This window comes from Mycteria americana, chromosome 5 (assembly GCF_035582795.1).
Source record: "Mycteria americana isolate JAX WOST 10 ecotype Jacksonville Zoo and Gardens chromosome 5, USCA_MyAme_1.0, whole genome shotgun sequence".
NCBI classification, from domain to species: Eukaryota; Metazoa; Chordata; class Aves; order Ciconiiformes; family Ciconiidae; genus Mycteria; species Mycteria americana.
The window spans coordinates 70,290,112-70,309,918 of NC_134369.1; the positions used below are offsets into that span (position 1 = coordinate 70,290,112).

Here is a 19,807-nt window from a genome sequence, read left to right on the forward strand (position 1 = left end):
CTGCTCATTGTGAATACCAGGATTATTTTTGATCTCCTGTAATGAAACAAATAACCAAACCAATTTAAGCACTAAATTAAAAAAAATTCTAGCCCCTCTATTTTTCAGAAATTCAAACAACTTTATAATAGCACCTTATAAGTCACTTTGAAAGAGTTCTATAACTTTAAAAGCCAGGCCTGCATATAGTGGATGTTTGTTCTTCTCAACATGACCCAGTGCCACCACGGAGTGCATAGCGGGGTGAGGGCAGGTGCTGAGCTCTGATCGCCACCCAACACTGCCTGTTTTCTTCAACCCTGACCAAAGCTGTCTGGAGTATTCCTGTTGAAACCTCAAACCAGGAGAAATGATTCTGTGCATCTGTTCCACTTTGCCCCCAAATTTTGTCATGGCTCATGAACCTGCATCTGGGGAGTATGAAGTACAAGCCAGAAATTGGCAGGGAGGTATTGCAGATGTGGCTTGAAGCCATGTACTTACTCCTCACTTTGGAACTGGCTGCTCAGGACTTCAAACAGCTTGAGAAGTCATCTAATTTACAAGGGTTGGCATTGCTGCAGGGAGAGAATTAGGACTGTGTGGTGGTTTGTGTGGGGGAAGTGTTACCTTAATTCAGCATTTGCTGTTTCTCTAGTTTTTGCTGTTTGATTGTGATGATGAGTGTACAGGACAAGAACATGATTAATACCATATTATCAAGCTCCAAGATGCCAACCTTTTCCGTGCAGTGCCAGCCAGGCTGGGGACTGCTGAGGTAAGTTTTGCCTCTGGGAATAGCCAGCCTATTGCCATTCCCCAGTGCAGCCAGCTTGCCAGGTCAGCAGTCTGTTGTCTGCTTAACTGCATCACTTCTGGTGCTTATCTGCGAAAAAAATAACAATACTTCTTTCCAATTTCATGCATGGTAGTGCATTGATTGTGTAAATGAGGGGAGATGAGTTGATGGAGGGACGGCTCCTTTGGTTTGTTGTTTATTGTGTGGGTTGAGTTGCGCATTGTTCCTATGGAAAGAAAGGTTTAGGATGGGCTTGGACAGGAAGGTGGAAATGCTTGTGGCAGCCTTGGCTACAGTAGAAAATGTTCTACCGCCTGGCAGCTCTATTTCCAGAGCAATAATCTTCGTTTTAATGTCAGCCACTGCAGTATCCTTGAGAAGGGAACTCTGGAGAGGGTAGTGGTCTTTTAGACCATTTCTCTTTGGGCCATTTGGTTCCTTCAAAAGAAGGATGAGGACTTAAGAGAGTATTTTATGGTTAGCCAGTGTAATAGCAGGGAAGCAATCTGCCTGCAGTTACTGTGGATAGGAAGGTGTGCTGCAGCCTTTGGTACCAGCTGGAGGTTTCTTGGTGCCGACACTCTGAGTCCAAATGGCCTGTAGTGCCATAGCCAGATGGGAAGTGAGGAAGGCATTTACCCCTGAGGCCGGGTCATCCCATGGATGTAATGCAGACTTTTGGCTTGTCAGAGGTGGTAGAAAGCATTTCTCACAGATGTTGCTGTGTGAGAGCACAGTATCAATAAGGAGTCAAGAAAGCTTCCAGAACACGGATTCTCTTGATAATCTGTGAGCATGTGTCCTCGCTCTGAGGGAACCGCAGTGCTCCTTGGAGCATTTCCCTCTGCCCACAAGCCTAACCTCTGTCCTGCTGAGTCTTAGCTTTAGCCAGCTCCTGCTCTTCCACGTGCTAATCTTGGCGAGACACTGGGACAACTGAATGTCTGTTGTATTATCCTGGGTTGTAAACAACAGACAAAGTTATGTGTCATCTACAAGCACTCTAATCCAAACAGTGGCATGAGCGCCTGTGCACCGTTGGGAGCATTTTTGTAGTGTGTTAGGCATGCTAGGGGGACAAAGGATGGTCAGTGTGCCAAATATCTCTAGCATAGACAAGCCTTAGACACGTGTGTTGGACAAAAGCAGAGCAATAGTGGCAGAAGTACTTAGTAAAGCAGCTCGAGTCATTTGGGCCGGTAGTAGTTTTCTTTCTTTTGATACAGATAAGTAAAGAGAGTAAAGTTTTTTAAGAGAATGGTTCCTCTTTGAGGGAGCCTATGAATGTCAGAAGAGGCTGGTAGCAGGGAGGGACTGTCAGGAGTCGTTGACGACATTAGCAGAAAAAGACTTGCTGCTTTGTGCTGTTCTTTTGTTTAAACTTGCTCTTTTTGTATAAAACTCTGGATTTTTGTGAAAAAATAATTTTTGTGATGTTGGAACTTGCTATCCACTTCTGGAGTGAACCAAGGCTTTTCTGAAGCAGATGAGTTATGTCAGCGCTCGTGGGTCATATTTAGCCTTTTTACCCTTAAAATGAAAAAGATTGAAATCTGTGTTTTGTACAGCAGACGTTACTAAAACAAGGAGAAAACTTGGTTCTTTTCCTGGGTTTTGGAAGAAATCTGATATGTAATATTTAGGAATTTATATCACCGCTGCGTCTTTCTTTAACCATCTGTAAAATGGGAATAATGATACTGGCTATGTTATGTCAGGTGTTTTAGGATGTATAGGACAAACGAGCCAGGGAACGAGTCAGAAGCCGATTGTATTGGACTATCTTTCAAAACCCTGAATCTAACAAAATCCTAACTGTACGAGGATCTGTCATCCTCTTTCATTCCCATTGTCAACCCCATACAGAATGATTTGAAATTCTGTTTTCATTAGGAATACGTGCTTTGTTATAAACTAGCAACATACTAGCAATGGGCTAAGCACATCTTCACCAGTAAGAGCTTTTTTCTTGTACGGGCGAAGAATGTACAGATTCTGTAGCATTAGCTGTCACTTATTTTATTTTTAAACAACTTGTCCCTGTCTGTAATAGGGAACAAATTATCTTGAGCAGCATGACAGTTTACATATTTTCAGTATATTCATCTTTCCAGAGAAGACATAGCTTGAGCTTTTAAAGCAAGAGCATACAGTATGTAGTTACAGTCTTTAATAGTCCTCGTGTGCCCCGTTTTCACACACCAGCGAAATAGTTATTATCTCCCCCTTTCTTTTGTGAGTCACGCAGAAAGCTCAAAGCAAACCTCATGTTGGGCAGTGAAAGGTTTTTTGTGGGATCAGCAAGCAGTGGCTTGCTCTCCTGTTGACAGGGCGCAGAGCAAACTAGTGAACTGGTATCCTGCTACTTGCCTTTGCTTGGTGGCAGGTTTCCTCACAAAACATGTATCCCAAAAGCCCACAATTAGAGTTGATTGAAGGGATGTGATGCACCCGGAGACGTACATTGCGTACATTATGTCTCGCTGCTTCCTCCACTGTGTCCTCCTCTGTGTTCTGTGAATGCCATAGGAGAGAACCCTAAGTGATGTGCTGCTAATGCTGTGTGTGCGTTGCGCAGGCTCTTGGTGCAGGAATGCTGACACAAACAAAAAGGAGATAACTTGGAAATTCTATTGCTCCGTTTATGTTATTATTGTAGTTAATGGTCTGTCAGCATTTCCATTATAAATCCCTATTTTCAGGGTTTTATAACTCAGCCGTAAAAATTCTCTCCAGGCTGAATTTGGCATGTGTGTTTTCAGCCTGAGAGCACATGTGTTGTTTTTTTTAACAAGTTTTTTTTTTTAAAAAAATAGAACTGCATTCACAATTTTTAAGATATAGAATTGCCAAAAAAAAAAAAAGCCAACAAAAATAGGTGATTGGTTACAGATGCTTTCTTTGCACTCGTATAACTCAAAAATTGCTGAGTTATTTCAGCTGTAATTGTGGGTATGTGTAAGGTTAAAATGGTGGATTTAGTACTATTCCTTTGTTTATGGTGTTGGTATTTGACAAGCAAATAGAAAACAGACCCCGATACTGTATACACTCACGTATAAGCTGACCCGAGTGTAAACTGACCTCCCAAACTTGCCCCACGCTCCCCTCGTCTAGGCCAGATTGTTTCAATGTCAGCAAGGGTAGGGATGCAGGGAGTGGAGAGTGGGGGACAACATTTTTTTGGTTAGTTTCTTTTTCTTTGTTCCATTGCTTCCAATAGGCCTGTGCTGGTCTGCAGTCGCAGAATCCACATCAACCAGGTGGTGTTATTAATAAAAAGCTAGAATAGACACATGTTCCCACCCATACTGAGTCTCAGCTTTGTCCGTCTTGTTTACAGAGGGACTGCCCTCTGTCTGAAACTCACTCCAGAGAAGTTTACACAAAGATGAGTGTAAACCACATGTTTTACACTGAAGCATCTGAAAGGAAAAGAAACAAGGGGGAAGACCAAGAGATTATGTCCGAATTCTTTGCTGTCTGCACACGCAGACTTTTCCTCCTAATCTCCCCACGATACCTGTGGTTCTCCATTTATGCCTATTCACCAGTGCTAGAACAGAAAAGGGTGACCAGCATTCAGATAAAATTGTATTTCAGAATCTCACTTCCCCAAATTAGTTTGCTTCCAAGTGAATTGATTACCTCAAGAACGGACTCCAAGAGCAGGCTGCAATAAAGTCCATAGATTATTTTTTTTTCACATAGGGTGCTTTCTGCATAACATTTTATTGTGCATAAGAACAGGACATCGCATGTCTTCCCAGGAATGAACAGTTTCTTTCACACTAAGAGAAAGTGTGCAAGAAGCTGTAACAATCCTATGCGATAGTGATTCCTGCCATTATCGTACTTTGGCGTTGTATAAGTGCTGGTGTCTATGAAAGTGTGTAAAATTATGATTGTGGAAAAGTGTAATCTGATTTGATTTTTTTGCATCTTATCAGATATATCTTTTTGTAAGTATTCGATTCTTTAAATTTTTGCTATCCATATTGAATTTTTGCCATGATGTTTTTAACATCCCGTGATATATAACATCCCATCGTATCTTAAACATTCCTTTACATCAGTATGAAAGGTCATGTACTTGGGCTGTTTTTCATTTCACGAACATCTGGGCTTATGAGATTAACAGAACAGTATACCATTGCCTTCTTTTTGGTCTCTTTTATTAATAACTTGTGAATAACACTTGTCTTCTACCATGTGGATTATACTTCTGTTGGGGCTATTTCCTCTATATAATAATGGCTGCTAGTTAACCCCTTACTCACAACTGCTGCTGTTACTAGCTCAAATGCATTTCTGTATATGTTCAATTGTATAGTCCTGTATGTTCTCATGGGGTGGGAACAGTTCATTTGCCTACACATAGGCATCTAGCACCATTTTACACGTTGCAAGGTGTCCCACCTGGTCTCCAGCTGTCGCTCTGGAGAAGGCGTGGGTCTCCTGTAGGTCCTCTGTTGTATCTGCCAGTGCTGTGCAGATGTCTCTGATACTGTAAGGTATTTTCATAAGGTTACTAGATGCCTATGTTTACATTAGAAACTCATTTCTATATTTGTGATGAGCACAGTCAGGAATTGAGGTCCTCCCACAGTGAAATGAGAGGGTTAGCAAAACCATGAAACAGGAATGAGAGTCATTCAAAACGTGTGCCAGTAAAGGCTTTACCTGAGCGTGTGGTGGTTTTATATTCTGCATAGACCACACAGGTAAATTAGTTAGAGCCAGCCATTTGGGACATGGAAGGTGATCTGAAATCATCTAAAAGGCCAAAAGTAGCTTTTCTATGCATAGATATGTGATAATTTTCAAGTTCTGGAGGAGCTAACATCAAATTTTTGTGGTGTTCCCTAGCAATGGTGTAAACCTCTCATTGCTTGTTGTGTAAGGTGTGAGATAGCAGATCATAAAGGTCTCGATGCTGTGGGAGTGAATGATCTTCATCCAGAGATTTGGGCAGGTTGGCAGCTGGGAAAGGGGAAAGAAAACATGGAGGATGGGTCTGAAAAAAGTTTGTTCAACAGGAGAAGGTCTAGGGTAGTGCTACTGACTCCATGCCCTTGATAGTGTAACACAAGTAAGAGGGCGCTTGAAGAAATTCCTGCTTCCCATCTATGACGGGCAGAGTGTTTTCTGTTCCCTCCATAACCTATACAGCATCCTTTTAGATAGTCTCTTTACATATGCCTTCTCATTCTCCTTCACATCTTTTGCTGTCATCACTATCCTCATTTATTCTGTGCACCCATTTTCCCAGCTCTTGTGTTTATGAACAAATAAGCATTTAGGTCTTAGAGTCCACAGGTATGTCCTAATTGGAGCATTTGTCTTATGGGAAAGGCACTTATTTTATGTCAGGCAATAACAACAGTGGCCTCGTTGTTTACAGTCTCCTGCATTTCCTCCCGCTTCAGTTCAGTCAGAACTTGGGCAAACTTGTAGAGGATGTATAGCAATTTTTTTCACAGAAAACTTATGTGGGGGAAAATGTCAATAATTACAGCTATCTTTTAGTAGAGTTTAACTGTCAGAAGTGTGGAGGAGTTGGTTCTACACCTGCGGACAGAAACACACTAAACAGTTAGAGAACTACAGACCTGGAGATTAAAAGTCTCCATAGTAGGTCACCAATCTTTTAAGGCCTTATTTCTTCTCTTTTGTCTGTGTATTTATTGTGTGTTTTGTGTACTGTATTATATCTACCATAGCAATTTCATGGGTTTTGGCCACAAGATGGCATCTGATTTCATAATCTTCTTTGAAAATACCACTTTTTTTCTGTCTTGATGGAGTAATGCCCAGTTTTCCTGCAGCAAATTATAACTTACTTTCCTTCTGCCTTAGTGAATGCCTTCAGGAGCAAATGCACTATGATTTTCCATGGCATTCTTGGTTCCTGATAGTTGGAACCGCCAGCAGAGGTGATGGGCTTGGTGACACTTGCTGTGAATCCTCTGCTCTGTAACCCCTATCCTCCACCCTTCCAGGGTGTAACTGGTGCCTCTGTTATGATTGTTGCCTGGTAAATGAGAACTGACACAAAAGCTTCAGCTCATTTCTCTTGTGAAGTGATCCAAAGTACCTTGAAGTTGTCATAAAAACTCTCTGGCATAAGGGAAACTTTGGGCACCTGCTTACAGGAAGATATCCTACAATTTCTTAATTCTAACTAACCTGCCTAAAGTTATGGGTAATGTGTTTCTTTCTTTCTGCTCCAGGGCATCTCCCATGTATTTGGGGAAGGTATTTGGGGAATGAGGAACAGTCAGATTTGAAGGACAAGCAGGCAGTCTAGCAGACTCTTCTCCTGAGCAGGCTGGGAGTTCTGCCTCTGCAATTGCAGGAGAAATGGGTAACTGAGATTTATCAGGGGATCAGACCTACAGCAAACTGCAACAGTCGGTTCTTGGAAGCTTACAGAATGGGAGATGGAGTAAGGCTGGATCTTAATTTGCAAAGGGAGAACTAAATTATTTAAAAATTATTCAAATGGGTTTAACTGTGTGAAAACCAATGATTCAATGCAGCTAATCACTATGTAGATAACATGCTGTTTGGAAACTACTGAATGATGTGAAATAAGGCAATTTACCTTTTTCTAACACTGCGGACCTTCCAACAACTTAAGAAGGCAAAAAGTGAAAATGGAGCTGAAGAAGAGATTAGAGAGATTCATAGAGTTCTTTGTTGGCTTTTACATGTGATTGTTTGGTGCAACCCTGGCTCAGAAAGTCCACGTCCCTTTGATTGCTGGAAGCTGGTCGAGTTCAGTCAGAAGAATTGTACCTTATTTGCCCTGTGTTTTGTGCTCCTCCTTCAGTATCTGCTACTCTCTCCTTCTTCCCCTCCCAGGGACAAGGCTGAACTAGGTAGATTTTAGGTCTGACTTAGTGGGCAGTTTCTATGCTCTTTCTTGTGTGCTTAAATGCTGAGCTGCTTATCCTTAATCTTGATCGATGGCTATCATGCTGTTTTAGTTTTTGGAAGCATGTGTGTCAAAACACTCTTCCATTCATGGTCACATAGACCATATCCTCTCCATTGGACAACCACAGAAACCATTTCCTCTCTGTTTTGCAACAGATTATTGAAATAGTAACTGTAGCGCCTGTGTCCTTGGCTCATCAAACAAAGCAATACTAGAAGGTGCCAAATGCACTTTAATTTTTTTAAAATAACAATCCAGCAGGATTGTTCCAATCCAGCTGGAGAAAGAAGCCTCAGCAGCATTACATAGCCAGATGGCCTCTACAGCCCACCAGGAAGGGCTGTAGAGACTCTTTACAGATTAAAGACCACAGGGTAGGAACCTCTGTCAGCCGCGATGGGAGAGGACCTGGGGATTTCAGGTATGGGTGGTACCGGGCAAGGAGTCAGGGCAAGTGCACAGTGAACGTGAGACTGTAGACACCAAATAGTTCAGCCTCGTTGTTACTGCTGAACTGATGGATCAAGAAAAAGGGGAGATTTACTTCTGCAGTCTGGTAACCCTGTATGAAATGTAGATGAATTGGTAGATGCTCACAAAAGAGAGGCCAGCACCAGACAAAGTGATAAAGGCTGAAGCAGTGAAAAGGCTTTTTAAAAAAGAAGTTCAGCAAAGAGTGGAACAATTAACTGTGGTCTCTGTATTGATGTGTCTCATAGCTGGGTTTTCTGATTGAAGCTTTTTCTGTGTTTGGGGCAGAGGTAAAGGCTCTTTGCTCTGTGGGTTCTTGATGCCTGGTGAGGGCTGACCTTGTCACACAGGGTTTTCCTCAGTGGTGGGATACACTGCTAAGCTCTCTCTCCTGTAATGGAGGAGAGGTAACTGCTTTTAAAAAATTAAAAGTCACTAATTTCTCTGAAGCCTCTACCTCTCAGCCCAGTCACATATGACTGAAATTGGCAAGTGGGGATGTTTGTGGAGGGGACAGAAAACCAGAAACTTTATGATCAGAAAACGGGGCTAAACCCTCTGTTTTTCAAATGATATTTTAATGCAAGCTCTGTTAACTTTATTTAAGTGGCTTCTTCTGTAGATACTTACCCTAGCACCTCGGAGACTTGTCTTCATACCTATAACATTCCTGGGCAGCAAGGAAGGGTTGCTGTCTTATTTTTCACTTGAACAACTGGAACACAGAGAAATTTTGACCGACATGACAAAACTATTTAAGTGTATAATTCCTAGTAGTAACTTAAGGCTCTGTAAAAATAGTCCCCTGAAGGATCTGAATCCAAGCAGTTTGCCCAAGATAGTGCTGAAATTGTGTGGCAGAGCAGTGAGGCTTGACTTCCCTACACCCGGATGTGCTCTGGTCAACAGGGTGCCTTCCTCTGGATGGAGACAGATACTGCACTACACAGCAGGCTGAGCGGGGGAAGGAGGTTAGTGCCAACCTGCCTGCTACAGCTGCTCGCCACCGCCCTGCTGCCTGCCACAGCCACCCCAGCTGTACCAACAAGGGTGCTCATGTGGGTCCTGTTTCAGGCTAAAGGAGCAGGGCTAGTTTCAAGGATGTAAATAGCAGGCCTTCGCTAATTTTGTATGCAATACAGTGCTTCCATGAACAGTTTTCCCAGGAAACTGACAGGGCTGAAGGCTGTCCCATTTTCCACAGGTATTGCTGGATCCAGGAGACAATGTTTGTAGAGTAAGTAACTTTGCACATTTCCATTCTGCCCGAGCCTCCCTTCAGCACTCTGTGGTTGAAGAGTCAAGAAAAAGCTGCTGTTAGCAGAATTTGCTCTTGTGCTGAGACTTTGCTTGAGGAACTCAGTGGTACGTATTGGTGAACTGTGCTTCAGGTAATTATTTGCCTCTTGGTGCACTTGACGGTACGAAAGCTCCTCTTTTCTATGTGAACACTAAAGAGCAGGTTTTCAAACAGCATACAGCTAGTCTAGAGAATATTCCAGCTAACAATTTATTTTTGAAAAGTACTGATTCTCTCACCAAGAGGGGCTATCTTTGTTTGGTATGGAGAAGTTTCAAACTCTTCCACTCCAGGTCTTAAGGAAAGAGATTACTGCAACAGTAAGGAGCTAAGGACAGCTATCCACCAACACCTTCACTTTTCACATCTGGTTAAGTGCATTATGACATTTTTGCTTTTGCATATGAATCGTTAGCTATTGGCTGTGGTCAGTAGGAAAAAGAGACTGCAATTTTCATATGCCTATCCATATTCTTACATAGAAAGGGGGTAATAATTTTCTAAAATATACTGTGCGAGTGCTTCTGTTGCATCTCTCATCTAAGTACCTCCAAGTTCTCTGCAAATTGTAATCAAATTGGTTGTATGTTGCATGATGAGACAATCAAAAGAATAAGGGGAAATGTGAGATCAGCTATTTCTTTTATGAATCCAGAGACAAGCACATATTCATTTCCTGCTGAGCAATGAGAAGTTCCTGTTTTATTCTGATGCACTTGAAACGCGAAGTGGAACTACAGTTTATCCATACTCCTGTTTTTCTGCTAATGTGCTCAAAATGGGGTTTATTTGGCAAATATGCTTTCTTCAGCAGAACTGGAGTCTTCATCTAAACAGCCTTTCCCCATCTAAGCAGGATAGTAAGTGGAGAAGGAGGTTATTCCTCTATTAATCTCCTGCATGGCCTAGTAAAAGCTCTGGCAGTCTCTTGTGTGACTGTCCTGTGTCAAATGGGAAAAACTTCTATACCTTCTAATTCTCACTTCTGTACTTCAGTCCTGACCCCAAATTTCCTTCTATGTCAGCTGCCACCTTTGTTCCCTTTGATGTACCATTGCATGATCCAGCGAGATTTGAGCTGCATATTTGTGCTTTGTTGTCTCACCTGCTCTCATTTTGACAGCTCGAAATGGGCAAATGAGGCAGACAAGCAGCTTTCTGGAAAGGCTCAAACTTCGGAAACCTGCAGTGTTGCTCAGCAGTAGTACAGGGACTGCTGAGCTCCTTGGCAAGGCCGCATTTCTCCGTGGTCGAAGTGACTGCCAGGCACTCTGAAGCTATGCTGAGAGCACTACAGCAATCCTGTTTGTCTGTCCAACAGGCCCGCTGTGGCAGTGACACTTTCTGCCTCCAGCATGCTTCATGCCATCTCTCCTTGATCTGCAAGACCACCCCAAACAAGCTGCTGCAGAAAACTGTAGCTTTTTTTGTAGGTTTTGTGAAGACAGAGCAAGTCTTACTCCTTATATAAGAAAAAAGGCTTTTTGGGTGTTGGAGGGGAGTTTGATACATGGGATAAAACACTGCATCTCAGTAACGTTAGTTATGAGTCTGTTCAAGGGATGGGGATACTGGCTGGTTGGCACTATTTCTAGAAGGAGCATTTTCCACTGAGCCTGTGCTTCCATAGCAGTTTAAGCCCAAACAAATTGGTGTGCTGTGGTCTAGTGCTACCCCTAACCTCTACTTGCACATTCCCACTCCCATCTCCTCCCCTCTCCTTTCTGTGCTGGCTCTATCAAGCCTGTAGCTGTGGATGAGGCAGGGCTGCTCCTTGCACGCAGTGGGGTTTGCAGTGTGGCAGGAAGGAATGGCAGAGGTGCTGTGTTTCTGTAGCACCCGAGAAGCTAAGTCACCACCTGGCCAAAAATCCTGGGAACTTGTGACCTGCCTTAATCAAATCCACACGTCCAGAGAGGAAGCCGCTCGGTGCTGTTCTGCATTTACATGGGTAGTCTAGGATGGAGAGTGGGGAAGATACTATGGAGTAGTTTTCCTAGTTCTACCACTAGTTTACACTCTTTCTGACCTTTGGCAAAACAATTTAATTTGCCAATGTCCAAACTGTACAATGGGGCTATCAATACATTTGATCCCATAGGAAACTTGCACGGTGCCACTCTGTGTGGGCCAAGACATTTAAGATCCTTGGACAGAAAGTGCTCCACCTAACTGAATTGCTATAATTATGATTTTGTTAGTGGCTTGTATGTTTGTAAATATGGGGCAAGAAGTCCGGGAAAATACCATAAATCAAGAACTCTGGAAAAATGTCAAAAAGAATATTTAATTCCTCTTGCTCTGAAGTTTGTAAATCTTAGAGTCCATATTAGGAAAAAATATTTTTCTGCATTATGTCACTTTTCAGACTATGGCTAGTGCCACTTCTGTCCCTCTGTAAAAAATATTGAGATCAAAATAAAAGCTTGCTTATAATTATGTCCACCTTTATCTATTCTTTTCTTAAGCAAGGGGAAAAAAAGGATGTCAGAGGGAACCCTGCGCATTAGCCTGTCTGGGCTCCGCTGCACAGAGCTGGTTCAAAACTGAAGAGCCATGAGATTCAGAATAGAAAAATAAACTGATAAGAGGAGCCCAGGCCAAGCACCTCTGCTCGTCCCAGCTGTTGGCGTTTGTCAGGGACTAAACTGCAGACTTGGCTCTGTGAGCCTCGTGAGAAAAGTAGAAAAGGTTACCTGGAATGAAAACACTCAGAAAAATGGTATTGTTTCATATTTAAATGTTTATGTTCTTGCACATGTGCTGTCAGTGAGTTTCCATCGGCAGCACTGTCGGAAGCCTGCTTCCTCCTCCTGCATCTGGGGTGACAGTCTAGGAGTGAATGCGGGAGACCAGGCTGACAAAGAGCTGAGTATTATCCTGAGGATAAATGAGTTAACCCATCACTGCAAACACTGTGCTGGCGGATTTTAGTGCAATTAGCTCCACAAATACCAAGACATGCAGTCTGCAACCAGACTAAAAGGTCTCCTAAACAATTAGGGGACCACGGCCCCATGGACCCCTGTCATGCACATTAATGTCACTAGCCTTAGCAAAGGGTATGTGTGTGCTTTGATGCCAGGGGAATCTAGAGTTTGACGGCCCCATAAACTTCATACCATTTTTGGTCCCAACTCCCACGATTCAGTGGCAGTTTATTTACTACACCTAATAACATTTAGTCAATAAACAGGTACAGGTTGGAGAGAGGGTCTAGTGTGAGCTTAATTACCTCAACTCTCTGCCTTCTCTTTTGTTATGTACATCATGGATACTTGACAGCATTAACATTCCTGGAATTGTATCTGCCATCCTTTGTAAAAGGATTGAATACTACGCATTAGTTCGGGCTCGTGGGGCATTTGTGTCTCCAACAACAGCTTAATTATGGACATTGTTTACTAATCAGTATTAAATTGACAGACTATGAGGGCTAATCTGGAGATTAACACAATAGCTTGTTTTCATTTTGTTCTTCTAGCAGTTTATTGAATGCAAGATTTAAAACAAGACCCTTTTGTGAGCCTTACCTTCCACATCACAGCTTGTGTGAGTGTAAAGATCTGTATATTTCCTTTCTGTAACTTAAAGTGTGAGCACAAACTTTTTGCTTAATATATAAGAACAATCATAAAAAAACCATGTTATATTGGATACTGCTGGATGTAAAAGCAATAAAGGGTGTCCTTTCTGTAGGATCAGCAGTTCACAAATCTTTAGGCTCATTTAAGCCTTCTGTTTGTTCTGTTTCACAAGCTACACAGAGTATCATCACTCAAACAAATACCAACAGACCCCAGGCCCCAAGTAGTAATTTGTGTAGTGAGAAGATCTGATGTCACTGTGTGCAAAGTTATTCAGTGAAAGCTGTGTGTGCTTCTGGGACATCTGTTTTGCCCATACAAATTATTAAACTCCCTGATAGTTTTGATTTTCCTATGAAAGATTTCCATCGCTGGCCACAAAAGCTGCCCAGAAGCTGAATGTCTGTTCTGCATAGGCAGGTGCCTATTTGATTATGAGAAATATGAGGGTTCGTTTAGGGAAGAACACACATCATGTGAAAGAGTCTTATGCATGTTGTGTGTCTGTCCACCTTGTCTTACTGCAGCACTTGTGATTTACAGTAATGACAGTGATCTGGCATATCATGTTTCCAGCATATTCACATCTGTATTCAACTCTGATTTTTCAGACTGCTGAAAATACCTTGGGTTTTGTAGACTGGGAAACTTTGCTTATTGATGGATTACTTAGCTGATTAAGTATAAATGAATGAAAACCCACTTAGTAATAACGAGAGAATCTTTTTCTAGTCTCTTACTTTCTGAAAGAGTGATGTAGAGTAGGAGGAAGTGATGCTACACCGTACTTCACAGCAACAGTGGCGGTGGGAGAGTGGATAAAACAGCCAGAAACACTTGGGAAGGGCTGTTACTACCCTCTGTCCCAGACACGGCCATTCTTATACGCAGGGTTTAATGACAGTGTGGTACTCCAAATTGCTTTATGGAGCAGCAGTCATTTTACTTGTGGCAAGAAAAGATGGCAAACATTTCTGCACTGAAATGCCCAGCAGAGTGTCTCCAAAGTCAGTGCTCTTCTGGTCCACGCACTCCTCATGCTGGAAGTAATTAGTATAAAAACCCTAATCTTTTTTTGCATCCAAGCCACGTGGTATAATCCAGCCTTTCAGAAGGATAAGTCAGTATTTGTGAGCTCACTTGGATTTAATGTAAACAATAAAGGGCTAATTCAATAAAATGGCTTTGACCCATCCAAATCTACTTTCAGGAGCTGTACTGTAGGCTAGGAGCCCACATGGTGTGTTGTGCATGTGGAAATCTTCAAACCTGCCTGTTTGGAGAATAGCTGACAATGCAGATGTGCCAGCCCTGAGAAGAGCCAGTTGTTAGAGATTTTGCACCTTGATTTTTGGGGTCATATGCCCTCATTCTTAGAGAACTTGTTTGTCAAATAAGATATGACAGCTTTTCTGATTTATTCACAGGTCTTAGAAAAAACAACGGAAGAAAAGGAAAAGAAAAACAAACAGAAGAACATTTAGCTGGGACAAAAAAGTAACTGGTGGTTTTTTTCATTTTTTAATTTTTGTGTTTAAGATTCTTCAGAGGAGTGTAGTTTTCAGGAAACTCTGAAAATTTCTACTGATGTGTCTCCTGAAAGAAAAAAAATCACAAGAATACTATTAAGAATGAAGGCATCCAAATGCATTTGTTGGCTTCTGAAAATTGAAGCTAGAGGTTTCCAAACATTTCGGCTTGCAGACTCTGAAAAGTCTCCCAGAGGAGGTGTAGCCTCTTGCACAGTGAGTTTAAGACCGTGGCAAATAAGCTGTCTTTTATTGTTATGCTGCTGACTCCTTAAAAATTGTCTGTAGATCACAGGTTGAAAGTCAGTGATGTAAATGATTGGTTATTGTAGCAAAGTCAAGTTTTACTTAAGAGAGGCTGCTCGTTGCTGCTTATTTACTCAAAGGGTTGTTCTTTTACACAGGAGCAGCAGAGTTTTATAAACAGATTCATATTGGCTTCATACATGTGAATGTACATCCACAAACCATGTGTTTTAACTATTGTGCGCAAAGTTTAGCAACTCTGGTCTCTTGATCTACCTTTTTGCAGTTGCTCATATTCAAGTCCTTTTTAAGCAACAGTCTTGAAAGGGTGAGCACTAGAATGTTTTCGTGGGACTCTTGGGAAGCCGATAAAGTTTGCTGGTTGATCCAATAAACTTAAGTCTGTTGCATGAGACCACATCAGTCAGATCAGTTTACGTGCTGGCTTTTAAAGCGGGTCTTTGTTTATTTTCTTAAAGAAGTACCTGCTACCTGTACATAGGCTCTCAGGGCAGAAGGGACCACCCCACCGATCATCTATTTCCAACCCCCTGTTTCTGTAGGCCATACAGTATTTTCTGGAAGCTGGATTAAAGCATTAAATTAGAACTGTATCTGGTCTTGTTTAAAGGCTAAGAAGAACAGTGTCAGCCAAATCCTGTACTAAGATGCTCCAATATTTAATAAAACTTATTATAAGGAAATTACTTTTTATTTTAGAGTTGAATTCATCAGTCTCCATTCCATCCAGTCACAGGATTTTGCTATACTTTTGTCAAATCAAGAAGTTCCTGGTTGTCAGGTCTCTCCTCCATGTATTAAGCTTAGTAGACTGAACTCCTTAAGTGTCGTGCTGTAAGCTTTCCTTTTCCATATCTGAGTATTTTTTGTAGCCCTTCTTTGAATACTTGAGGAATATTGCAACCTTCTTCAAAGCATGGGCATCAGAACTAACCAGCTACTCTAACAGATGTCTCATCTGTGTACAGAGGCAGGGTTGCATCTCTGCTTCCACTTCATAGACAGCTTATGATCAAATGAACTATTTTTTTGCCACAGCATCTCAGAGGTTTGTGTCTGCCCATTGCCCCTTGAATCCTTACTCTTTCCGAGTCAACCTCCAATCCTGCTGGCAAAACCTACATGTTATGTTTCAATATGTATTAAAATGGCCAAGTGATCCATCCATGATAATACAGTTTTTCTTTCTATGCATTACAGACAGAGGCTTAAAAGCAGGTTATCTCACACACTAATGACAATTGAATAGATGTGCGTTACTGCTCACTTAGAGGTTTGGAAGCATTCAGGCTTGTGTGTTTCTGTACAATCTCTGACAACGTAACAGATAAGTGTCTTTGCAAAAAATCAAGTGCTTGGTTTTCTCCTTTCTTTACAGAAGGAGATGTAACCACTCATTTTAACATTCAGGTTAAGTGACTTATCCCCAAGTTTCAACTATATAATTATTTCTTCTTCAGGGAGAGAAGGAAAGAAAAGGAGGTCTCTGACACCTCCTTTTTACTACTTCTCCTGCTATTATAACACAGAGGTTTTTAAGCTTAGTGTCTCTCAAACTGCAACATCTTGAAGTGCCTTTAGACATCATCTTCCAGGTCTAGCTGTGCCAGTTTAAGATATTATTATCCTTAGCTATTCTTCACCACTAGAATGTAAAGATTCCTTCTTCCCCAGCTCTTCAGAAATGAGCCAGATTAAATCAGAGTGTGTGTCCACAACAGTTTTAGTCTCTCTAAACCAGAACTGCCTCAGCATCACACTCAGCTCTGCTTTTCTTACTCCCTTCTTCCCACAAACTTTAGTAGTCATCAGACTGTAGTGAGGCAGCTTGGAGAAGGCAAAACCATTGATAATTACTCACTTTTTCTTAGGGTTAAGATGCAACCACATTAGGTTCCTGTTATAATTTAGGGAGAAATCTCTAGAGAGTAATTCAGACCACGTAAATTCTGATTTTCCTCCTCTACTTTTAGGAAATCTGAGGATAAAGTTATATGATACAGTTGAGCTGGTATATCATCTTGCCCTTCTGTTGAAAGAGGTAGTTCTGCTCCTCCCTACTTCCCGCTATACAGTCCTGCCACCCTTTTTCAGCAGCTAAATAGCTGTCTTGGTAGCTAAACCAGCTCACCGTACAGGTAGATGAGCACCAGATGTGGCACAAGAGAGAGAAGGCAGAAGGGTGAATCAGCCTTTTTAGTGACAGTTTACTGTTAGATTGACTTAGAGGTACCATTTGGCCATGTCCTGAAATTGCTTGTCTGAACTGCTAATCTGACTGGTTCAGACTGATGTCTGCATTAGGAAATGGCTGATCTCTTGCTGGCTGAGCTGTGGTTTTGTAACCTGCAGCAAAGGAGCAGTGACATATTGTTAGGCTAGATAATGCCTTGAATCGCAGTGCTATTTGCTGAACCCTTGTCCAATTACATACACATTGAGGCATTTCTGTCATGATTATCCCATTTTCAACCTCCGTTTACACAGTTTGATAAGAGATTCTCAGCCTGTCTTCCAGGAGGCTGTTAACCCTCTGTGTGAGACTAAAACCCTGTTCTCTGTAAAAGTCGTTCCACTGCTCAACAAAACCAGATTTCCCCTCCTTCACTGCTTACTTAATGAGCTAAACTTTCACTTACTCTTCTTTTCCTTGCTTGGAAAGTTTTCTGAGAAGATCATTTAAAAACCCTTTTCTGCAGTCTGTCAAGAGCTCTGGGACGGTTCCTGGTGTAATGTCATGGATGTCAATGTGGATTGTAACCAAAGAAGTCCTTCCTGAACTTGGAATCTTCCATGTTCATTGTCATAATATGTTGCCTTCATCCCTGGAAAACTACTAGCTTTTCTATTGTCTGTCTTTTGTCTCTTGCAGATCGTCTTAATCAGTTTCCTTCATGGAGTTCTCAGACAGGACTATCTGTCGACTTTGGCAAGTTGAGGGTTGTGTCTTTGACCTCTGAAGTCTGTCTGGTTTGAGCCAGTGGCAATTCTCAATTGGTTCCTCCAGCTTATTCTTGCAAGGCAGTCTCTTCATATGTCTACAATGTCAGGTACAATTAAATACACACAGGGGTAAAGATTTTGGGCTTCCTCCTTGCTGTGACATGTTTTCAGTCATCTTTTGTTTCCTTGTCTATGCTTTTTATGTGATTCCTCTGGGAGAGTGTGTGGGAGTCCCTGTGGAGTGATTTGGACCTGTCTATTGAGGAAGGATGTTTCTCTCAGCTACAAACTTTCTCCTCCACCTGAACTATTACCTTGTACTTCATAAAGGCAAAAATACATCTCTTTTGAGGGAGGAACTGAAATTTGGTACATCCAGTGTAGTGGCATATAGCTGATGACCCTCTGTCCATCTGTGTTGCTGATGGGAAGCTGCATTACAAAGCAAAGCCTCAAGCACAACTCTGGGAATACTCTCAGAAATTCCACTGCCAGCCACTTGCTTTTCACAGTTTGTATTCCCTCAGTACCATCCCCTTGCAAAGGGTTACAAATAAGCTTAGGAAATCAAAGTCAGAACCTACAGCACATCCTTGTACCTGCTGCAAACTACTCAAGAATCCTAAAAGCAATCACACAAACCCCAAAAGACCCTGAGGGTGGGCTTTACACAGTCTCCATATGTGATACTGAGGGCAGAGGCATCATGGAACTCAGCCCGCTGCCAGGTCAGACCAGGACTCCTTAATTGTGACTGTTTGCATGTTCACCATTAGGAGCCAGGGGTTGATAACTTCGTTTCTAGTGGACAGGCCCGTATGCCTTTGTTTTCTGCTTTTCTCAAAGCTATATTTATGCCCAGATGGAGTCAAACCTGTTTAAATTACTGACAGTCATAGAGATGCAATTAGCCATCAGGCTTTTTATTGGATTTCCTTGCTGTAGCTCCGCCTTGTGCTTCAGCAAAGGAAGCATTAAGAGAGGAAAGTAACTGGCCTACGTTAATTAGAGACTTTGGCTTTTCCCAGTGACAGATTATCAGTTGGTAATTACAATGCATCAGTAACCCCCCACTTGCCTCTGATGCTGCTGCTTGCTGAGCTAATGAGGGAGAGAGGACGAGCTGTAGTAAGAGGCTATCCTGAATGATTTGAAGTTGTGTAGGGGAGCGTTTACTTCACTCTAAAAATGGAGTTTGAACTATAAGGTTGGGGTTTACAACAGTAATACTGACATGTGCTCTTAGGACACTCCGTGAATTACCTTTTCTTGTGACTTGATATTAGATATGCTACTCCTGCTACATTTAACTAATACGTGTTGCAGCACATGCTTGTCTTTGCTTCAGAGCCGAAGGAGGTCTGTTCCCATTCTCTTTTTGTGTGCAGATGACCTGCTCCACCTCATTAGCTCTGCAGTGCTGGTTGGTGTGCTGGGAAGGATGATCCTGAAAGATCCACCCATCTGAAAGGGATGCAGAGCAGCAGCCCTGACAAGGCTGCCATCTCTGCTTCCTACGTGGGAATCGATTTGATGAGGGTGGAGGAACATGCCAGGATGCAAAGGAGCAATAAGCTCCCATCTCCCATGCAGGCATTCAGTGAAATGAATAAGAATGTTCCAGCTCAGATTTTTTAAATCACATACATGCATATAATATTAAACCATATTCTGTAATCAACAGTTCAGGTTCTGATTTGAGTTAAATAGACCTCAGCTGGGGAGCTGACCTTACTGTCCCTATGATATTTGAAAATGCCAGCTGCTCAGCTATTTTAGATGTTTTCTCAAGAACACAATGCACAGCTAGATCCTATGATCAGCCCCCTGAAGGAAGTGAAGTGCTGTCCCCTTTAGTTTTCTAGAATTATAAATTTAAAAGACTTTTGATTGTTAAAAAAACTCCTCTGTAGCTGGATGAAAAATACCCCTTTCTAAAAGCTAATATAAATAACAATCTAACCAGTCAACTAAAATACTACACTAACA

General features: G+C 41.9%; 1 long non-coding RNA gene across 1 annotated transcript; it reads left to right on the forward strand.

The window, feature by feature from the left end:
• The first annotated feature begins 675 nt into the window (after positions 1 to 675).
• Positions 676 to 19,289, forward strand: LOC142409820 (uncharacterized). The gene is made up of 3 exons (XR_012775784.1): positions 676 to 757; positions 17,748 to 17,925; positions 19,207 to 19,289. It is a non-coding gene; the product is annotated as an uncharacterized LOC142409820 (long non-coding RNA).
• Positions 19,290 to 19,807: the final 518 nt, after the last annotated feature.